The sequence below is a fragment of the Myxocyprinus asiaticus genome, chromosome 25 (genome assembly GCF_019703515.2).
Source record: "Myxocyprinus asiaticus isolate MX2 ecotype Aquarium Trade chromosome 25, UBuf_Myxa_2, whole genome shotgun sequence".
Taxonomy (NCBI): Eukaryota; Metazoa; Chordata; class Actinopteri; order Cypriniformes; family Catostomidae; genus Myxocyprinus; species Myxocyprinus asiaticus.
In genome coordinates this window covers 27,090,623-27,110,679 of record NC_059368.1, presented here as the reverse complement: position 1 = coordinate 27,110,679, position 20,057 = coordinate 27,090,623, and positions in this window count along the sequence as shown.

Below are 20,057 nucleotides of genomic sequence, written 5' to 3'. Positions count from 1 at the left end.
AGCGCACACACCATGCAGTGCAACGCAGTGTGCAAGACTTGCCTGCCATTTTCAGAGTGGCAAATTAATTGGAAACAATATCAATAGTGATTTGTAGTATTAGCTTTTTTGACTTGGGTTGGACTGCCAAAAGCTAAAACATTTTTAGAACTACATTCTGAACATAGCCACCAATGATTACATGAAGCAAAGCAAACTCTGCCCATAGGAATTATGTTGATAAAGCATAACCAGAAGTTCATCCACCTGGAAAAGTAGTCCCACCTCAATAGGGCATGATCGAGAAATTTGCAGCTTTAATAAACCAACATCCAAACATGTTTTATACAGAAGAGATCTGTAAGTGACTGAACAAAAATTCTGCTTTAAAACCCTTCTGTATGGTTGCCTGATTGGCTCCCATATGAGTGCATTACTGTTAGCATTTGTTTGTCTGTTTATACAAACTTGGGTATAAATCTAAATTATTTAATGTGGTGGTAATCAACAGAATAAGCTAAAAAATAAATAAGTAATCTGAGGTCACTAAATGCGGACCAGGCCAAACTTTTTGAATCACTCTGATGCTAGATTATTATAAAACTTATTCAGTATCATTAAAGCTATACGTCTGACATGTTCACTTTTGAGATATGCTCGCCAATAACATCAAGCCCATATAAATCTCTGTTTCAAATCAGTATGCCTTATTTGAACCTTGTTTCGAAATATCTTTGTGTGAATTATTGTGACTGTTTCTGATATTCCTTTACTGATTTATGCAAAAATGAATAACAATATCATCCTTATGCCAAGATTCTCCTTTAATATCCTGACTATTTTAATCTGTATTGCTGGCATCCAACCATGTTCCAGTTTATGAAAGCATTACTTTGTGATCTCAGATGTAACAAATATCAGACTTAATTTTTTGTGATTCTTGCTGATTTCCTTAGAAATTATTGAGGGTTGGCTGAAACACTGCACGTATTATGTTACCATTCAGCTAAGTGGCTGTGAAGTGGTTTTTATAAATAGTTTATACACTTGTGTAATGAAACTACTTCAATGTTTATTTCTTGTTACAGTGGCCAATGTATGATAAGCTACTCCAGAGACTGAATGATTATTATTGAATAATGATTATTATTAATGAATATTGTTATGCGAAAAATGAAAACAACATTTTGATTTTGAAAATGGTTTATTGAAATTGAAACAACAGAAGAAAAACATTTAAAGTACAAAAAAGCAAAAATCTATTAAATAACTCTCTTCTGATCTTTTCGGTCAGATGTGTTGGATGTATTCACGACGCAGTAGCTGGTTGAAGGGGACCAAACCTCGCAGAAACACCTGACTTGGTTCCATTTGACCAGCCACAGCAAGGCGTGCTGCTTCAGAAAGTCTTATGTTCACATTATTCAGCAATTCATTCTTGATGCTTACCTGTTAAGAAGAAAAAAGCAAAAAAGAAAGTAATTCAAACTCTGCTACCAACACAAGTTTAACATTGTCAATTCCTGACTGAACAATTGCATGTGCTGATTGGCTGGGACATAGAATAGCCTGTGCCACCCTCTTTAGGAAACCCCATAAGGTTTGCAACTCCCAGAAGGATTATGGAGTGAGGGGCAGCTGTACTCTGTCAATCTGCCCTGGCTCTTCAGTACAAATGGCTCAGTGAGAGATGATCAGGGTGTGGAGCCCCCCGAGCGTGTGCATACTGCTAGCCAACTCACACAAACAACACCTGATCCATGACCCAGTCTATGTGTGTGGCTAATTTGTCCTAAAACAGTTCAGTATAATTTTTTCAAATACTGTGTACTGTATAGACTACAAACAAACATATATAAAGCTATGCAGACTTTAGGGTAAAATTACACTGTTTGAATCAGTTTCAATCAATCATCATAATTGTTTTATTTTTGCATTTGCATGCGGTGGTCAAAGAACGGTGATGGATTCCCCCTGAAACCACACACTTCCTTACATTCCATAACCTGAGGATTCATATGGGCATATAAGGAAGCATGTCTTCACAAGGGGCAAAGATCACGGGCATTACAACAAAAACAAAGAAAATTGCACAGGTCATACAGAGAACAGATTATATTACTTGGGTATATTGCAATGTCTTATAATATATTTACCTGCTTTGTATAACTATATTAAGTTATATATAAATCCATGTAACTATACAAGTCCATAAGTCACTGTAAAATGTTATATTAGTCTAAAGAGGAACCTGAAATGTTGACCAAAAAGTTGGTGTTGATGATAATATAGACACAGTGGCACTTTAGCTCTTTTTTGCATTAAATGTTTGTGGGAGGGAGAAAAAAATCATTGCCCTTGACAAAAAAAAAAAACAAACAAAAAAAACATTAAAAATGACACTCTGTAGAATAAGAAATTTTACTGAAAATAATCATTTACCTTTGTTGCTTGTTCTTTTCTCCTTCTTTGCATTATCACATTTTGGTCTTGACTTTTAATTTGATGCTGATTGTCAGAGGGCTCGTAGACAAGACATTGCAAGGAAGCTTAGACGAGGTAAGCCAACCAAAGAGGAAATCCAGTCAAGCAGGAGAAGACTAGCAGCCACAAACATCTTTCTCACATTTAAATAGGCCTGAAGGTTTCTTATTCTGCCATGTGGTAAACCTGATACAAACAAACTGCCCCTTTTTACTTCTCTTTGATACAGCTTGATATACAGTAGATCAAAGACAAGCTTTGACACCTCAGGTGAAAGCCCAGTAGTACGCTCATAAATGTATTTCCTTTCACAGAACCATTTCCAGTTAAATGTCGGAGGTGTAAAATCCTCCATTTGCTGCCTTGTAAAACAGCAAGATGTCACCCAACATCTCTGTCCAAATTAAAATAGAGCTGTTTATGTATTTAGATAGACTAACAATGAATAGAAAGCAGTCTAAAATTTTCAGAGCAAAAATAACTTTAAATACCAATAAACTTCAGGTTATTCACCTCAGATGCATGACAGACAAGTCTTAAGTAACTGCGTATTAATTCTGAAATAATCTTATGGATTTTTAATCTCGACTGATAAACCTCACCAATTAAATTAAATGGAATAAGTAGAGACTTTAAAACAATAAAATGCAAAAATCAATAAATAACATACTTCCATAAATTGTAATGGATAATGTTTCTGAATTAGGAAAACACTAAGACTATTCCAATTCTCCAATTTGTTTGCTCCTAGAAATCCACTCCCTAACCAGATACACATAAAGCAACCCTATCTACCAACAAATGAAAACTCTCCACACCGTTATCTTTCCTCGTCTGCCGAGTATTACAGTTTATCGTCCTCTTTGCATGACGGGTGGATTCTGCCCAGACACGGCCACGTGCACCTGGCCTTTTCAAGCTCTCTGCCTCCCTTATACTCCCCCCTCTGCCCCTGTGGCCTCCCACCTGTTGGTGTCCTTTAGAAGCCAGGGCCTCTCCAATCCCTGCTGTCCAACCCAATCAGGCCCGTGACAGGGGAGAGGGAGCCTGTGAAATCACACCTCACAGCTGTTCACACTGGCCTCGAGACACCCTACACCCACTGCTACCCATTTTACACCTAATTTCAATGGCTCAATGGATAGGGCAAGAGAGGGCAAGACAGGAACCAGAATACAACGATGGGCGGGTAACTTCTTTACAGTAGCGGGTTAGCAGTCACTGCTGAAGCAAGCTGGTGTTACCGCAATCTAGGTTTTGGTAAGCCCGGGGGTTTCAGGCTGAGAGCTGCAAAGATTTGTGATCAAGATTCTTCTATTCACTTTTAATACAAATACTGTGTTAAATGAGTAATGTTTAAATTAATGGTTCTCAACTGATTTTGCTTCAGGACCCAGATTTTACCAACATAATCACACAGGAATTTGACATTTTGCTACCGAATGTTCAGATACTCTGAGATCAACCCCATTCTGCAGAGTTACTGACAAGTTACTGATTTAACACATTTGTATCAATTCAGATGTGTTTACCTTTTCCTGTGCCATGACTGATTGCAGGTTGTGCAAGCAATCTCATAGACAGGGGCATCATGCACCTATTTTTTTTTTTTTTTTTTGTTTTTTTTTGTTTTGAGGGGGCACCAAGGTCAGCCACAGCAACTCCAATCCAATTTTTTTCTTTTTTACTGCAAAAATTTCAAATATGCAACAATAAAGGCACCAAAACATTATTACAAACATCTCAACTAAGCTGAGACAACATAATCGTAATGGAGGGGGGAAAAAAGAAGACTAACTTTGTAAACCAAAGTTAGGTTATTGCAAGGCTTTCTAATAAATCAAATACTTTAGTGACATTCTTCTTCATACATCTCAATGAACTACAAAACAATTGTACTACATTCAACAACTGAAAGGAGAGGATTCAAACTAAAATAAGATAACAAGCCACTGCTTTCTTTAAACATTAATAAAAGAGAGTGTTAAGATGCTGCAAACCTGTCAAATGCATTTCAGCACCAAGGTAAATGAACAGCGATGAACCCTCCCCATGAACGTGATCTCCGAAGCAGAACTGGACACCGTGTATAGCGGAACATATGTGACTCGATTGTATTTGGACTGACAAAATTTAGATATGTTAATAAAGATTTCTGCCACAGGCATTCAGATATACATGCAGTATTTAATTTAATTATCGAAGGTTCAAATACTTTTTTGGAAGTACAAATAATCCATTCAAATCCTCTTGGCTCAAAAATATGAGAGGGCACGTCACGTGCCCCCTTACTCTGAATGTGCATGACACCTCTACTCAGAGACACGAGTTCTGGTCCTGTGGAAATAAGGAAGTAATTGTGTTGACAAAAACAATGAGCATGATTTGGAAGTTGCATTTTCGCTCTAAAATGTAAATTTTACTACACTGATGGTTAGGTTTAGGATTGGGGTTTGGGTAAGGATGTAAGGTTAATAAAATATGAATTCCTGTTGACTGTACTATAGTCATGCATGCCCATCTATTCACCAGCACTTCCAGCTTTGGCCACTGTGGGCAGTAATTTGAATTTCAGTGAGCACGGACTGATTTCAGCGGAACAACTTTCGACATACAGTCGCCAAACTCACAGTGAGACCAGTCTATATTTTACATTGGACATCAAGTGGCGACCTAAAACATCCACCTAGTAAATAAATAATAATAATACAATTCAATGTTTCATTTTAAGGACATTTTTGTTTATAATATTTATTGGGGCAATAATTCGACCCCACACAACCCATTGTTTTTGGCAAAAACCATGTTTATCCTTGTTGCAAGTAAACTGTATTTAATATAGCCTGGTTTCTTTTTGCCTAGTTTTTTTTTTCTTCATGGTTTTTAGCAATGATGGCACAGTACACAATCTGTCCATGCTGACACTTGTCTAATTTAGCTAGCTTCTACCAAGTGACACATGAATTTGCGGCAAAATAACATAGAGTTTGATTGGACGCACAACCATTGATGTCAGCATCAAAAGATATATGAAGTGTTTTTTCCTCTTGAGAATTATATGCATAGTTGCATTTTATAATTTGCATTTAGCAATGTTTTTCCCTGATCATTTTAGAGCTGACATGTGACCCATTTGTGGGTCACGACCCACCAGTTGTAACCCACTGCACTAAATAACAGCATCAATTTCTTTTATTACACAACAATGACATGCAAAGGCAAAGCTAGATAGTATTTGAGAGGACATTCAAATGGCCCAGTATTATACGGTAGGTTTGGTTGAATGTCACAATATTTTAAGATCAGGGATGCTACACAAAGGCTGTCTAGTCCTGTGTATGATTGATCCAGGATCTGGAGATTTAAGATCACACCTAACCCTTATGTCCTGGTCATCTAAGGACACTTCCTTCAATATCTGTAAATTAAGTCTTCTCAGTAGCAGAAATTTTTTATAAATAAATAAATAATGAACAATCAAGGGTTGTAATAATTTTCATTAGTTAACATGAAATAACAATGAGCAATACTTTTACAGCACTTACTAAGTTAATGTTAATTTCAACATATACTAATACATTTTTAACAATAAGCATTACATACATTAACAGTTAATGCATTATGAACTGATATGAACAAACATCGAACAATTGTAAATGTATAAATTAACATTAACAAAGATTCAAAATGCTGTAAAAATATTATTCATTGTTAGTTAGTCAAGTCTAAATTGTTTACTTGAAAAAAGAAAAACAGGTTTAAAAAGAAGCTTTTAAAGGGTTTTCTTTATTCTACAGACTGTTTCCCCATCACATTCTTTCAATGTGAATTGTAAAAATCAGTGAGCTATATTACTTATTCATTTTATATACAAAGTTATATATCTCTTATTGGTTTTATTAAGTATGTTTTTTCACTACCCATAATGTCCACAAGATTTCAAGACTGTCAAAAGCTCAGAATAAGCCATGCACGATCTTTCAGAATAACCCCGACCTAGTTCTATAGAGGAAACAGGAGTGGTCTGGGTATAATTTTCCCCTGCAACAAGCATGCCAGTACCCCTGATGTCAGCACCTGTGTTCTAAAAGAAGCCTAGGCAACAGGAGACCCAACCCTTTTCACAGAGACCCTGGGCCAGAGATGAGGCTTACTCTGAAACCAAACACTCTGCGCCCTTTTAAAAGTGTGTGGCTACCACAAACAGTCCACACTATTGCTCCACTCGGGGATAGCACCATGCATGTTTGACAATTACTATTTCCTGTGGCTGCACATGACAGTAATAAATTAAACATTTCCATCTACTTCAGTACAGAGGATTGTAACAGCATATGCTATCGGTTTGAACTACAGGTCATAACACAGCTGTCACTGTCCCCTATATTTTTGCTTATTAAGCTAGGACTTTTCTGTAATTCCCCATCAATCTAAATTGATCATTTTATAAAGAGTTAAAACCAGATCCATTCAAGAACTGAATGATGATCATGATCAGTTGTCATTTTCAGTAGCTAATCCCGCATGGAAGCTATGTAACAATTGCAAGGGTGTGTCTTTAATGTATTACAGACACAATAGAGAGCAAGTGCTCACTGGGGTCAACAGCAAAAAAAAAAAAAAAAAAAAAAGACAAAGAGACAGCTCAGGGAACGTAAGCTCCAGATCTGCACCGTAGCTTTATTTTTAGCCCCGGAATAGACAAGCTAGGCCCCAGAGTGCTAATGACTTTGTTCCTCTATGTCACTAGCATTTGGCCAACAGCATCCCAGTTTATTTTTCCAGAGGCTGCAATATAAATTTTCAGGGAGCGCAATTCAACAGCTGATTCCCAGTCCTGCTATAGGGCCCAGACACATTCTCTGAGGAGCACAGGCCTTCAATGGCCATTCTGTCTTTTTAGGTTACATAATTTCTGCTCAAATTAAACTGGTTAGCTAAAACTATAAAAGGTTTTAATTCTTGTTTGGAGCCCTCCACTACAAAGTAAACTATAGTTTTTTTTACAGTTTGTGTGTTCATGTTTCTTCCTTGTAGCTGGAGTCCTTACGTCAGATCTGTCTATGATAAATCAAGGCAAAAAAATAAATAAAAAAGACTTGATCTCATATTCTATTTTAAAAACTGTCATAAAAGTTGTAAATGGCTTGGTCTATTTATTAATCAGTCTGAAAAAAGTAGACTGAAGGTTTAGAAAAACACATTAGGTTTAAAGGAAAAGTTCACAAAATTCTGTTATTTACTCACCCTCAGTGTTGTTCCAAACCAGTATGACCTACACGAATTTCAGTCTGGTGCTCACACAACCACTATTGTATGACTTCAGAAGACTTGGAATATAGCGCATTACTTGTATTGACCACTTTTGAGATACTTTCATTGTGCTTTTTATCCGTTTGAAGCTTGACAGACCCAATCCTTATTCACTAAAAAGAGTAGCCAGGATTTTCTTTAAAAATTCCCCTTTTGTGTTCCAAAGAAAGGCAGTCATATAGGTGTGAAACGACACGAGTGAGTAAAAAATGACTGAATGATTTTTAGGGTAACTGTTTCTTTAAAGAGACTCTACCTTGGTCACTATTAAAGTAGTTTCTTTTCAAGAAAGATTTTTTTACACTCAAACCTTTTTTTTTTTTTTTGTGCATATGATTCAATGGAATATGATTTTACAAGAGTATCTTTTTTAATGTGAAAGAGATCAAAATCCTTTTAAAGTGAAGTTGGTTCAGGCCCAGCACAATTTTTCAGCTTTAAACATTTTGTCCTTCCTTAGAGATGACAGTTGCTCCTATTGAGGTTGTCACAGCTGCCTCTGAGAGTCTGTTGCTGCTCTGTGAAGCATTGGAATAGAAAAGGTCAAAGGAGACTTGCATTTCTGTAGATGTTAAAACAGGTTCTGGTCATAGAGAGGTGAACATCTTTTTCCCTGCCCCACAAACTTATTCTGGAATAAAGATGTCAATATGTATATCAATGTTTGCCTGTTAGTGATTTAATGGATGGAAATTAATTTGCCATTTCCCATGAGTAAAAGCAAAGAAGTTGGTACAATAATGTGCCCAAAATGACTAGAATTTATTCTCACCAAAGAAGTGACATTTCAAACAAAAAGCTCTTCAAAACTTTTTTCTTTCTAAGTCTTTGGCTCGTAAATGTTTTGGGTTTTATACTGTTAAATACTTTTTAGCCATACTAGGCTACAATTTTAGTAATTAGCTGGATAATATTAAACAGTAGAACAAATGGTGGTATGGCAGGAAATGTACCTCTGACCACAGCCACCCTGTCACTCCATTCGCACGTGACTTTCTCCTGTACTGACGGACCCCCCAGCGTGAGTTCTTTAATGCGCGCTGTAATAAAAAAATAAAATTCTTACCTTACACTTCACAGCAGGTGCACTAAAGGTCAGATTATATATTATCAAACATATAATGTGGTGTTTAGATGTTTATAATGACTGCTTATGATAGATAATATGCGATCACTAATGCGCTTGCCGGCTATGTGCGCCGCCATATTGTTCCCGTTCTGTCACTCACTCGACGTTGTGTCGATGTAGTGACACTAGGGGTCGATCTTGAGAGCCCGAGACACCTTCAGATCTTTGAGAAAAGGCCAATGAGAATTAGTGAGTAGAATTTGCATGCCACTCCCACCGACATACGGTATAAAAGGGAGGCTGGAATGCGGATTCATTCAGATTTTTTCTTCGGAGCCGAGCGGTTGTTTTTCAGTGAGCTGAATACTACTACTGATCCATTCACCTCTTCAGAAGCGTGTGCTGTTGGATATACGGCGCATTCCAGTGGCTTTCTCTCCACTCTGCACTCCACTGCAGACTACGCCCCTGGGCGCTTCGACAGCGCTTTAAAAGAGTTTATTTCCTCTAAGGAGTATATTTCCTCTATTAGAGCAGGCACAGTGACGTTGAATGTATTTTAAAGACGCGTCTTTTTGCCCTTCCGTCTCTGTGCAGTTCCGGCTCTGTGCAAATCTTTTGTTCCCTTTTTCTTTTCTGTTCACCGCACCCCGTATGGGCCCCGTACCCACATTGTCAAAAAAAGAGCAGTTTCCTCTCTCCTCGGGTCACAACGCCAGTGCTCACGGTCGCCGTCCCCACGGCTACCGGACACCGAGCACCTGCAGCCTGGGCCTCACGAACGTGGCCCACCGCCTTTGCGTGCCCTGCTGCATCACACAGACCACACCCCCGGCCGGCTGGTGCTGACGAGTCTTGAGGACGGCCCGAGAGGCCTTATGCCGGGCACGCGGAGCAAGGTAAGTGCTTCGAGGGTCCCCTCAGCGCGGCAGCCTCGGGTCGGAGCACCGCTCCCCAACGCAGCACTCCCTGCTCCCCCCCGCCACGAGGCCCCACCCCCAGGAACGTCAGATGCGATCTTTCTGTTAGTGCCCCTTGCCCGGAGTTTGGCTATCGCTTTCCAACCTGTCGCACTGGCTGGCCAGAACCATCCGACTCGGCTATGCGATTGAATTCACCAGGCGCCCTCCCCGGTTCTGCGGCGTTCTCTTCACGTCAGTGAAGGACGAGAGTACCGCCATCCTGCGGGCGGAGATCGCGGTCCTCCTACAGAAGGGCGCGATAGACTCTGTCCCTCCAGCCGAGGTGAGACAGGGGTTTTACAGCCCTTACTTCATCGTTCCCAAGAAGGGTGGTGGGTTGCAGCCAATCTTGGACCTGCGAGTTCTGAACTGGGCCTTGCACAGACTCCCGTTCTAGATGCTGACGCAAAAGCACATTTTGACGTGCATCCAGCATCAAGATTGGTTTGCGGCGGTAGACCTGAAGGACGCGTACTTTCACGTCTCGATTTTACCTCGACACAGACCCTTCCTACGGTTCCCGTTCGACGGTTGGGCATATCAGTACAAGGTCCTCCCCTTCGGCTTCTCCCTGTCCCCTCGCATCTTCACAAAGGTCGCAGAGGCAGCCCTTGCCCTGTTAAGGGAAGTGGGCGTTCGCATCCTCAATTACCTTGATGACTGGCTGATTATAGCACACCCTCGAGAGTTACTGTGTGCACACAGGGACCTGGTGCTCACGCACCTCAGCCGTTTAGGGCTTCGGGTCAACTGGGAAAAGTGCAAGCTCTCCCCAGTTCAGAGCATCTCTTTTCTCGGCATGGAGTTAGACTTGGTGTCAATGATAGTGTGCCTCACATGCGAGCGCGCGCAGTCAGTGCTGAACTGCCTGAACTTATCTAGGCGGGAAATGTCGGTCCCACTGAAGTACTTTCAGAGGCTCCTGGGGCATATGGCATCCTCAGCGGCAGTCACGCCACTCGGATTGATGCATATGAGACCGCTACAGCACTGGCTCCAGACCCGAGTCCCGAGGTACGTATGGCGCCGCGGCACACATCGCGTAGCTCTCGCGCCTGCCTGCCGCTGCCTTTTCAGCCCTTGGACAGACCTTGCGTTCCTGCGGGCTGGAGTTCCCATACAGGAAGTGTCCAGGCGTGTCGTGGTTACGACGGACACCTCCAAGACAGGCTGGGGCGACGTGTGCAACTGGCACGCAGCCGCTGGCTCCTGGACAGGACCACGCCTGCGTTGACACATCAACTGCCTTGAGTTGCTGGCAGTACAGCTCGCCCTTCGGAGGCTATTACCATTGATCCAGGGCAAACACGTGTTGGTCCGGATGGACAACACGACGACAATGGCTTATGTAAACCGCCAAGGCAGTTTACTCTCTCGTCACGTCACAACTCGCCCGTCACCTCCTCCTCTGGAGTCAGCGGCGACTCAGGTCGCTGCGGGCCACTCATATCCCTGGCAACCTCAATGCCACAGCAGATGCTCTGTCACGGCAGGTGATGCTCAGGGGAGAGTGGAGACTCCACCCCCAGGTGGTCCAGCTGATTTGGAGTCAATTTGGCAAGGCCCGCATCTCCCTTGGCAGAGCCCTCTCTGCCCCGGTCTCTGCATTTGTAGAGCATGCGGCCTTAGGCCCATATGATGTATTCGCCACTTTTTTACCCTCCCCTTCAGGGCAGGGTGTGGCCTCCGTGGGGTCTTTTCCCCCTGAAAGAATAGGAACGGAAAAGAACACCTTCCCGGCGCATTTTATGAGCATTTAAAGGCCCCAGCCAAATGTAATTTTCTGTGGAGAGAAAAACTTAGAGAGGAAAGGCCACGGCTGGTGCGGCCTGCTCCCATACTACACTAAAAAAAATATAAACGCAACATGTAAAGTGTTGGTCCCATGTTTCATGTGCTGAAATAAAAAATCCCAGAAATTTTCCATATGCATTGATTAGATTAGATTAGGGCCAAATTAATTTATTTCAATTGACTGATTTCCTTAAATGAACTGTAACTCAGTAAAATCTTTGAAATTGTTGCATGTTGCATTTATATTTTTGTTCAGTATAGATACGTCTCCTTCCCCCCCTCAGGGTTGTTGGGAATTACATGACATTTCGGGGCATCTGGGGAGGCTATGTGCAGTCCGAGTGCATCTGTTCCTACGCTCACAGTAGCTTGCCTACACCTGCATCGGCAGTTCACGTAACACAGTTCAGCCATTGTGGCGTTACGTATAGGGACCCCTAATGTCACTACATTGACACAACGTCGAGTGAGTGACAGAAGGGGAAAGTCTCGGTTACTGTCGTAACCTCCGTTCCCTGATGGAGGGAACGAGATGTTGTGTCCCTCTTGCCACAGGCTGAACTACACCTCTGTAATGGCCGGGACCTTGTCTTGGCTCCTCAGTGCAAAAACCTGAATGAATCCGCATTCCAGCCTCCCTTTTATACCCGTATGTCGGGGAGAGTGGCATGCAAATTCTACTCGCCAATTCTCATTGGCCTTTTCTCAAAGATCTGAAGGTGTCTCGGGTCCAAGATCGACCCCTAGTGTCACTACATCGACACAATGTCTCGTTCCCTCCATCAGGGAATGGAGGTTACGACAGTAACCGAGACGTTTACATGCAAGACAACATGGCATTCGGAGTTTGTGTTAGAAGCATAGAAGGTTCTAAAAGCCCAGCCCTTCCACATTCCCAGGACAAGAAGTGGATAGAATGAGTGACAGAGGGAATGGCAGAAGGCTCGTGTGGACTGACTAGTTTGTATATTCTTTGTTTGACGTCAGAAAACATGGCCGCATCGCTGCATCAAAACAGTGCGCTCCAACGTTAATGGCTTTAAACTTTTATTTAGTGATTGTTTGAATGTTTTTGTGATTTTGTGATGCTGAAAAGACTATTTGAGCAGCTGGTTCATTATGACAACCGTTTCAGTTCCTCATTTCCTGGTAAATAGCTGTTTCAGTCCATCTATTGCTGGTAAACAAAAGCAGAAATGCAGATCACACCGGTTTGATCATCACATATAAATGGTATATGTGTTGGTTCAGCTGGTGTGAGCAATCTCATTAAAAAATGGGGGTGCCGACTAAATGACCGTGTGAACATTGGTGGTCTGGGTAAAGTAGTGCTTAATGGGTCAAAACAGGGATAATCGTGCTGAATGACACAAGAACAAAGAAAAATAGGTGTGTGAAACTAAAGGATTCTACATTTACTGGCCATACTCACAAAACATTAGTCTTTTAACAGCGGCTTCAATGGGGAAACAAAATTGTTTAATATAAGAAGGGCATTCCAGTCTGTTTGAGGTGTGGTCACATCAACGTTATGAAACTGTGAACAATTTACAATAATGAATAGTCATAATTAATGGTATGTACTCTTATTGATGAGCTATTATTCTGGGCTTCAGGGTTTCCCTGATGTCACTCAGGTATCAGAATCAGAATGAGCTTTATTGCCAAGTATGCTTACACATACAAGGAATTTGTCTTGGTGACAGGAGCTTCCAGTGCACAAACAATACAACAACAAGACAGAGATAATAATAAAAAAAATAGAATAAAAATAAAAAGTGAACAGAAAATATAAGTATATATGAAAATACACAATAAGAAAAAATATATACACTACTGGTCAAAAGTTTTGAAACACTTGACTGAAATGTTTCACATGATCTTAAAAATCTTTTGATCTGAAGGTGCATGCTTAAATGTTTGAAATTAGTTTTGTAGACATACAAAATTGATACATACATAATTGTGCCACCATATTAATTTCATTATAAAACTAAATTTGTATTTAAAAAAATAAGTTTTTGAAATTGATGACTTGGACCAAATAATAAAGAAAAGCAGCCAATAAGTGCCCAACATAGATGGGAACTCCTTCAATACTGTTTAAAAAGCATCCCAGGGTGATACCTCAAGAAGTTGGTTGAGAAAATGTCAAGAGTACATGTCTGCAAATTCTAGGCAAAGGGTGACTACTTTGAAGATGCTAAAATATAACACAGTTTTGATTTATTTTGGATTTTGATTAGTCACAACATAATTCCCATAGTTCCATTTATGTTATTCCATAGTTTTGATGACTTCACTATTATTCTAAAATGTGAAAAAATAAAAAAAAATTATAATAAAGAATGAATAAGTGTTTCAAAACTTTTGACCGGTAGTGTATAATATATATATATACACACACACACACACACGAATGTACAATATACAAATACAAATCTGTTACATACAGAAGCAAGGGAATGTAATGGCAGAAGAGGTATGGTATGTTGGATAAATATAAATGGACTAAGCTGTGTATTGCACATTAATTATTGCTCAATGGGGCAATTTTAACTGTTCATGAGATGGATAGTATGAGGGAAAAAACTGTTCCTCTGTTCTGTATAGGGAGAACCTTTACACAGACAGTGGGATCCAAAATTCTGAGAGCAGTTGTGAGAATGCTTCTATTTGGCTTTTTTTTTTTCATTACAAATTAAATTATCAGCATTACAATTTGTGAGAATAGTTGGTTTGAAAAATTAACATTAATTTCAGAATTGCTTAGTCTTTGGTAAGTCCCCCTTTTGCTTGAATGGCAGAATGCACTTGAGCTGGCAAAGACGCCAGTAGTACGAAACCTGAAGATCCATTCAATCCCAACATGATTTGAGAATTTTCCAAAGAGCATCTTGTGTGAACTTTATATGAACTTTTGTACAAAGGAGTTAACATGGTCAATGTCACAAACTTTATTATTGACCTAGAAATAATGCAGAATCTTAAATATTTCTTTCCATTTCATGTCCTAACGTTTCTTTCCTCTTCTTCTTCAGAATGTTTTAATTTGTCTAAGAAAACATTCTGTTTATTTCAAGATTTAAATTTGAATTTCAATCCCAGATTTTCACAATGAACTCAGACTTTTGAACCCCATGCGATTATCTCTTCACATACAAAAGTCCACATGAATTCTATTATTTTCAGTGTTTAATATCTATCTCTAAAGTTCTCTTCAAGGGATAGTTCACCCAAAAATTTTAATTCTCTCATCATTTACTCACCGTCATACCATCCCAGATGTGTATAACTTTCTTTTATTCGCTGAACATAAATGAAGATTGAATATATATATATATATACACATATATATATATAAGCTCTATAGGTCCATACAATACAAGTGAATGGTGGCCAGAACCCCAGGTGTGGGTTAGAAACTGATCATTCCCATTCTTTGTGCATATCGTCACCTACTGGTCAGGGCTGGTCAAAGGTAAGATTTATAATTAAAAAGGACTTAAACATTGATCCGTTTCTCACCCACACCTATCATATCACTTCTAAAGACATGGATTTAGCCACTGGAGTCTTATGGATTAATTTTATGCTGCCTTTATGTGATTTTTGGAGATTCTGGAGTTCTGCATTGATTGGACCTACAGAGCTGAGATATTTTCTATTTTTCTAAAAATCTTAATTTGTGTTCAGCAGAAAAAAGAAAGTTATACACATCTAAGATGACATGAGGGTGTGAAATTGACACAGTTCTCTGTTTCTCAGTTGTCAAATTCTGTCAACATCCCCTCATGGAGGTGATGGCTATGGACCCCGCCCCCGGGTTGTTGATCACTGTAGACAAATGTACCGTCATCTTCATGTTCTCAAGTTTCTCTGTAATGTCACCATTAGAAGGTAGAAGCATCACAATCAAATTCTTTGTTTTTTCTTGGATATAGAGGCTATGTGTCTGTAACAATCAACATTAAAGCACTTGTGTTGCTAACTGACAGACTTGGCCCTTGTCTGCAGCTTTCATTTGTTGAATACATCATACACAGATATTTTCAGTAGACCTTATTCAGAGAACAGCCATGTTTTATTTTTGACAGGAATTAAAACAAGGCTGTGTTACAGTCTCTTTAATGACAAGGACTGTATGGTGTATAAATGTCCTAGATCACATGTCATTTTCACCACTATGGAGATTTTTGTGTGCTGACAATTTTTGATTTGGTTTCATCTGCTTAACGGTCCAAACTAAAACAGTATGACCCACTGAAGATACTGTAAGTCTATGTGTCAGCATTGTTTTCATTACTGTCAAAAATCAAATAAGACTGTATGGTGCTATTCTATTCACCTTATTCAGCCCCGCCCCTTTTCAGCGCTCTGCTCTTCCGAATTTTGTCATCTAACTTTCTGTTTGCATTGAAGCTACTGAGAAGAGTCGATCAAAATGGATTACATGTGGGAGCACAGAAAGGATTTTTCACCAAGAGTTGATGTTTTTTGTTTCTGACACCATTCTGAGTAAATTCTAGAGACTGTTGTGTGTGAAAATCACAGGAGATCAGCAGTTACAGAAATACTCAAACCAGCCTATCTGGCACCAACAATCATTCAGTATAAGCAATGTCGTTTGGTCCAGTCAGGCCTGCGACCCAAAATAAGTCCAAATCACTGAGATCACATTTTTCCCCCATTCTGATGGTTGATGTGAACATTAACCGAAGCACCTGACCCGTATCTGCATGATTTTATCCACTGCTTCCACACGATTGGCTGATTAGGTAATCACATGGATGATTGTTGGTGCCAGATGGGCTGATTTGAGTATTTCTGTAACTGCTGATCCCCTGGGATTTTCACACACAACAGTCTCTAGAGTTTACTCAGAATGGTGCCAAAAACAAAAAACATCCAGTGAGCGGCAGTTCTGTGGACGGAAATGCCTTGTTGATGAGAGAGGTCAACAGAGAATGGCCAGACTGGTTCGGACTGACAAAGTCTATAATAACTCAGATAACCACTCTGTACAACTGTGGTGAGAAGGATATCATCTCAGAATGGTATGCTGAGATGCGGGTTGGTGCTGTTTTGGCAGCACCAGGGGGACCTACACAATATTAGGCAGGTGGTTTTAATGTTGTGGCTGATCGGCGTATGTATCCTGCCTGTCTTTTGCACAAGAAAACTTGCAGCAACATCACAATGTAAAGTCTGCATCACTGCAATATTTGCAGATGTGCAACTTGCACAACAGTACTACTCAGTGTAAGATGTGGGTACCACTTTCTCATATGTCTAGCTCAATGTAAATTACCCCTAATTGTAAATGTTCTGTATTTATTGATTGTATTTATTGTTTTTCTGTGAAGAGTTCTATTGTTATTTGTACTAATTCATGGGTCTACTGGTCATGTATGTCATCTGTGCCAAGAGTTGGTCTGTTACCAACAGACCATATGTTGGTTACTATTGGTTCAGGTGAGACTGTGTTACATTTCATCCCCTGCCATACAGAAGAGAAATAGCCAGTCCCTTCAGGATTTTGCGATCTTGCGTTTGCAAGAATTCTTGCAAATTCAGCCAATCTCTGCATTATTTGTGGTAGCTTGCAATTTTTTATAATTTCCACAAATTTTCCGCCAAAAAAAACAACAACCTATAAATCTGAGGGAATCCCATCACTTTCCTTAATGTTTGACAGCAGCAAAACAAATGCTTGACAAGCCTGAAGCAGTCGCAACATGTCCAAATGCACAGCTGCCATTGTACCATCTCCATGGTAACAGTAAGTCTGCCTCAGAAACCAAAGGTAGCTTTCTTGTTGCCTCGCTTCCCTATCAGTCAATGACTTAACAGACAGCGTTTGCGTGTGAAGGTACCTCCAGAAACTGGTTTTGGACAGGCTACTGCGGCAGCATAAGGTCACATCGTTGCTAGGATACCAGCAACTGATTATCGCCATCTGGTGTCCACTAAAAGTACCGCGTCTGCTTCATTCATCCAACCGAACCACAGTGGACAAATAATCTAGAACAATATCAAGAGAGTCTTGGCAATAACAAAGTGTGTATTTAATAATTACAACATTACTTTCTCGCAAGAAATTATATCAAAAGTTGGAAAAAGTGAATAAAAATATACATTTATATACAAATTGTCTATCAACTGCTTATTCGACCACCATTCCCCCCCCCCCCCCAGCTCAACTGCCATGGATCCACGCGCTCAGGATTATGGGATTTCATAGGCAGCGAAGGATACAAATATGCAGCCTTCAAAAATCAATCAGATGAAGGTATCTCAGTAGACAGGATGTGACACGAACATTGGATTCAGACGTGCCTGGGTCTCTTCCTACCTCCATATACAGCCACCGGAGGCAGCATTCTCCTAGTTTTGGACGCAAGTTCTCCGCCTCCTCTCCTCCACATTTTGCATTCACTATCAAAGTCCTTGTCTAAACTTTCGCGGGACCGCAGACAGCACACATGGGCTACATCACAGCTAGCATTTTATCTTCATCTTTACAGCTGCGAATGAGACACAAAACCTGCGTTTATACACAGAAACCCTAACATTCACATAAAATCCCCATTAGTTGTGTAGTAAAATGTGATTCAAATTTGAAGTGCTTAATACAGTAGGCTACGAATCTGAAAATAGCAATATATGCAGAACACTTATATGCTGAAGATAAATGTTCATGAATGTTTTTTTACTGATATAAAAAGGTCACATATCTACATACAGTTTATGCAACATATTTCAAAATATGACAAAAATTGCCACTTTCATAATATATTTTTTTGAAACACTTGTGGATTTTAAATTTGTACATAAATGCTCAAATATGTGAACTCTAATTGTATTTGTTTGTATATGGCCTTATACCAGATTTCAGTATCATACAATGTAATAATTGCAACAGGCCTAATGAATCCTCATTTGTGTTAATAGTTTACAGATTTATTGCACATCTGTTTTAAACTCAGAGAAGTTTTCTTGCACTGTCTGAGGCAGAAAAGTTTAATACAAAAAATAATTAAGGGTCTTCCAATACCCACAGGTTTCACCTAAATGTATGGTAGCCTATTTTTGTGTGTGATTATTTTTCTTCTTGCTAACTGCATATTCGGTTATTGTGCAATAAAATATTTAAGTGTAATTGCATTTACAATGTAATTAACACAATTACAGAGGTATACTGTATAATGATGATTTGTGAGTTTTCACTGCAAAACAACCCAAAACAATTCAGGAAAAAGTGCTGTGAAATCCTGGTGGGACTGAATAACAATAAAACGACTTGCACTTGAACCTAAAGATTCAAACTGAGGCTGCTGAAGAATAATATATTAACAGGGCTGAGAGTAAAGCCACATTTTTTACACTTAAGCCCCAGCCATTCCAGCGAAAAAGCTGTGTCCGGATCGAGAGGGAGACGCAAAGAACGGTGACGCATCGGGAGGGAGATGCAACTAACTGTGACGTATTGAGAAGGAGACGCAAAGAACGGTGACGCATAGAGAGGGAGACGCAACTAACTGTGACGCATCAAGAGGGAGATGCAAAGAAAGGTGAAGCACAGAGAGGGAGATGCAACTTACTGTGAAGCATCGAGAGGGAGATGCAATTTACTGTGAAGCATTGAGAGGGAAACGCAACTAACTCTGACACATTGAGAGGAAGACGCAACTAACTGTGATGCATCGAGAGGGAGATGCAAAAAAAGGTGACACATCGAGAGGGAGATGCAACTTACTGTGACGCATCGAGAGGGAGGTGCAACTTACTGTGATCAAATCAAATCACTTTTATTGTCACACAACCATATACACAAGTGCAATAGTGTGTGAAAGTCTTGGGTGCAGTTCCGAGCAACATAGCAGTCATGACAGTGATGAGACATATACCAATTTACAATAAACATCAAATTTGCACAACACAATTTAAAATCTAATATACACATAATTACACACAGCACAATATACAAATAACCAGGCGGAGATGCAGCCAGTCAGGATGCTCTCTACACTGCTGGAGTAGAACCGTGTGAGGATGTGGCAGTTCATTCCAAACTTCCTCAACCATCTCAGGAAGAAGAGGCGCTGATGAGCCTTCTTCACAACGGCCTCAGTGTGAACGGACCATATGAGTTCCTCAGTGATGTGGACACCCAGGAACTTGAAGCTGCTGACTCTCTCTACTGGTGCTCCATTGATGGTGATGGGGCTGTGTTCAATTTCTCTTCTCCTGAAGTCCACCACAAGCTCCTTTGTCTTACTGACGTTGAGGGAGAGGTTGTGCTCCTGACACCAGCGTGTCAGAGTGATGCATCGAGAGGGAGACGCAACAAACTGTAACGCATCGAGAGGGAGACGCAAAGAAAGGTGATGCATCGAGAGGGAGACGCAAAGAAAAGTGACACATTGAGAGGGAGACGCAAATAACGGTTTCGA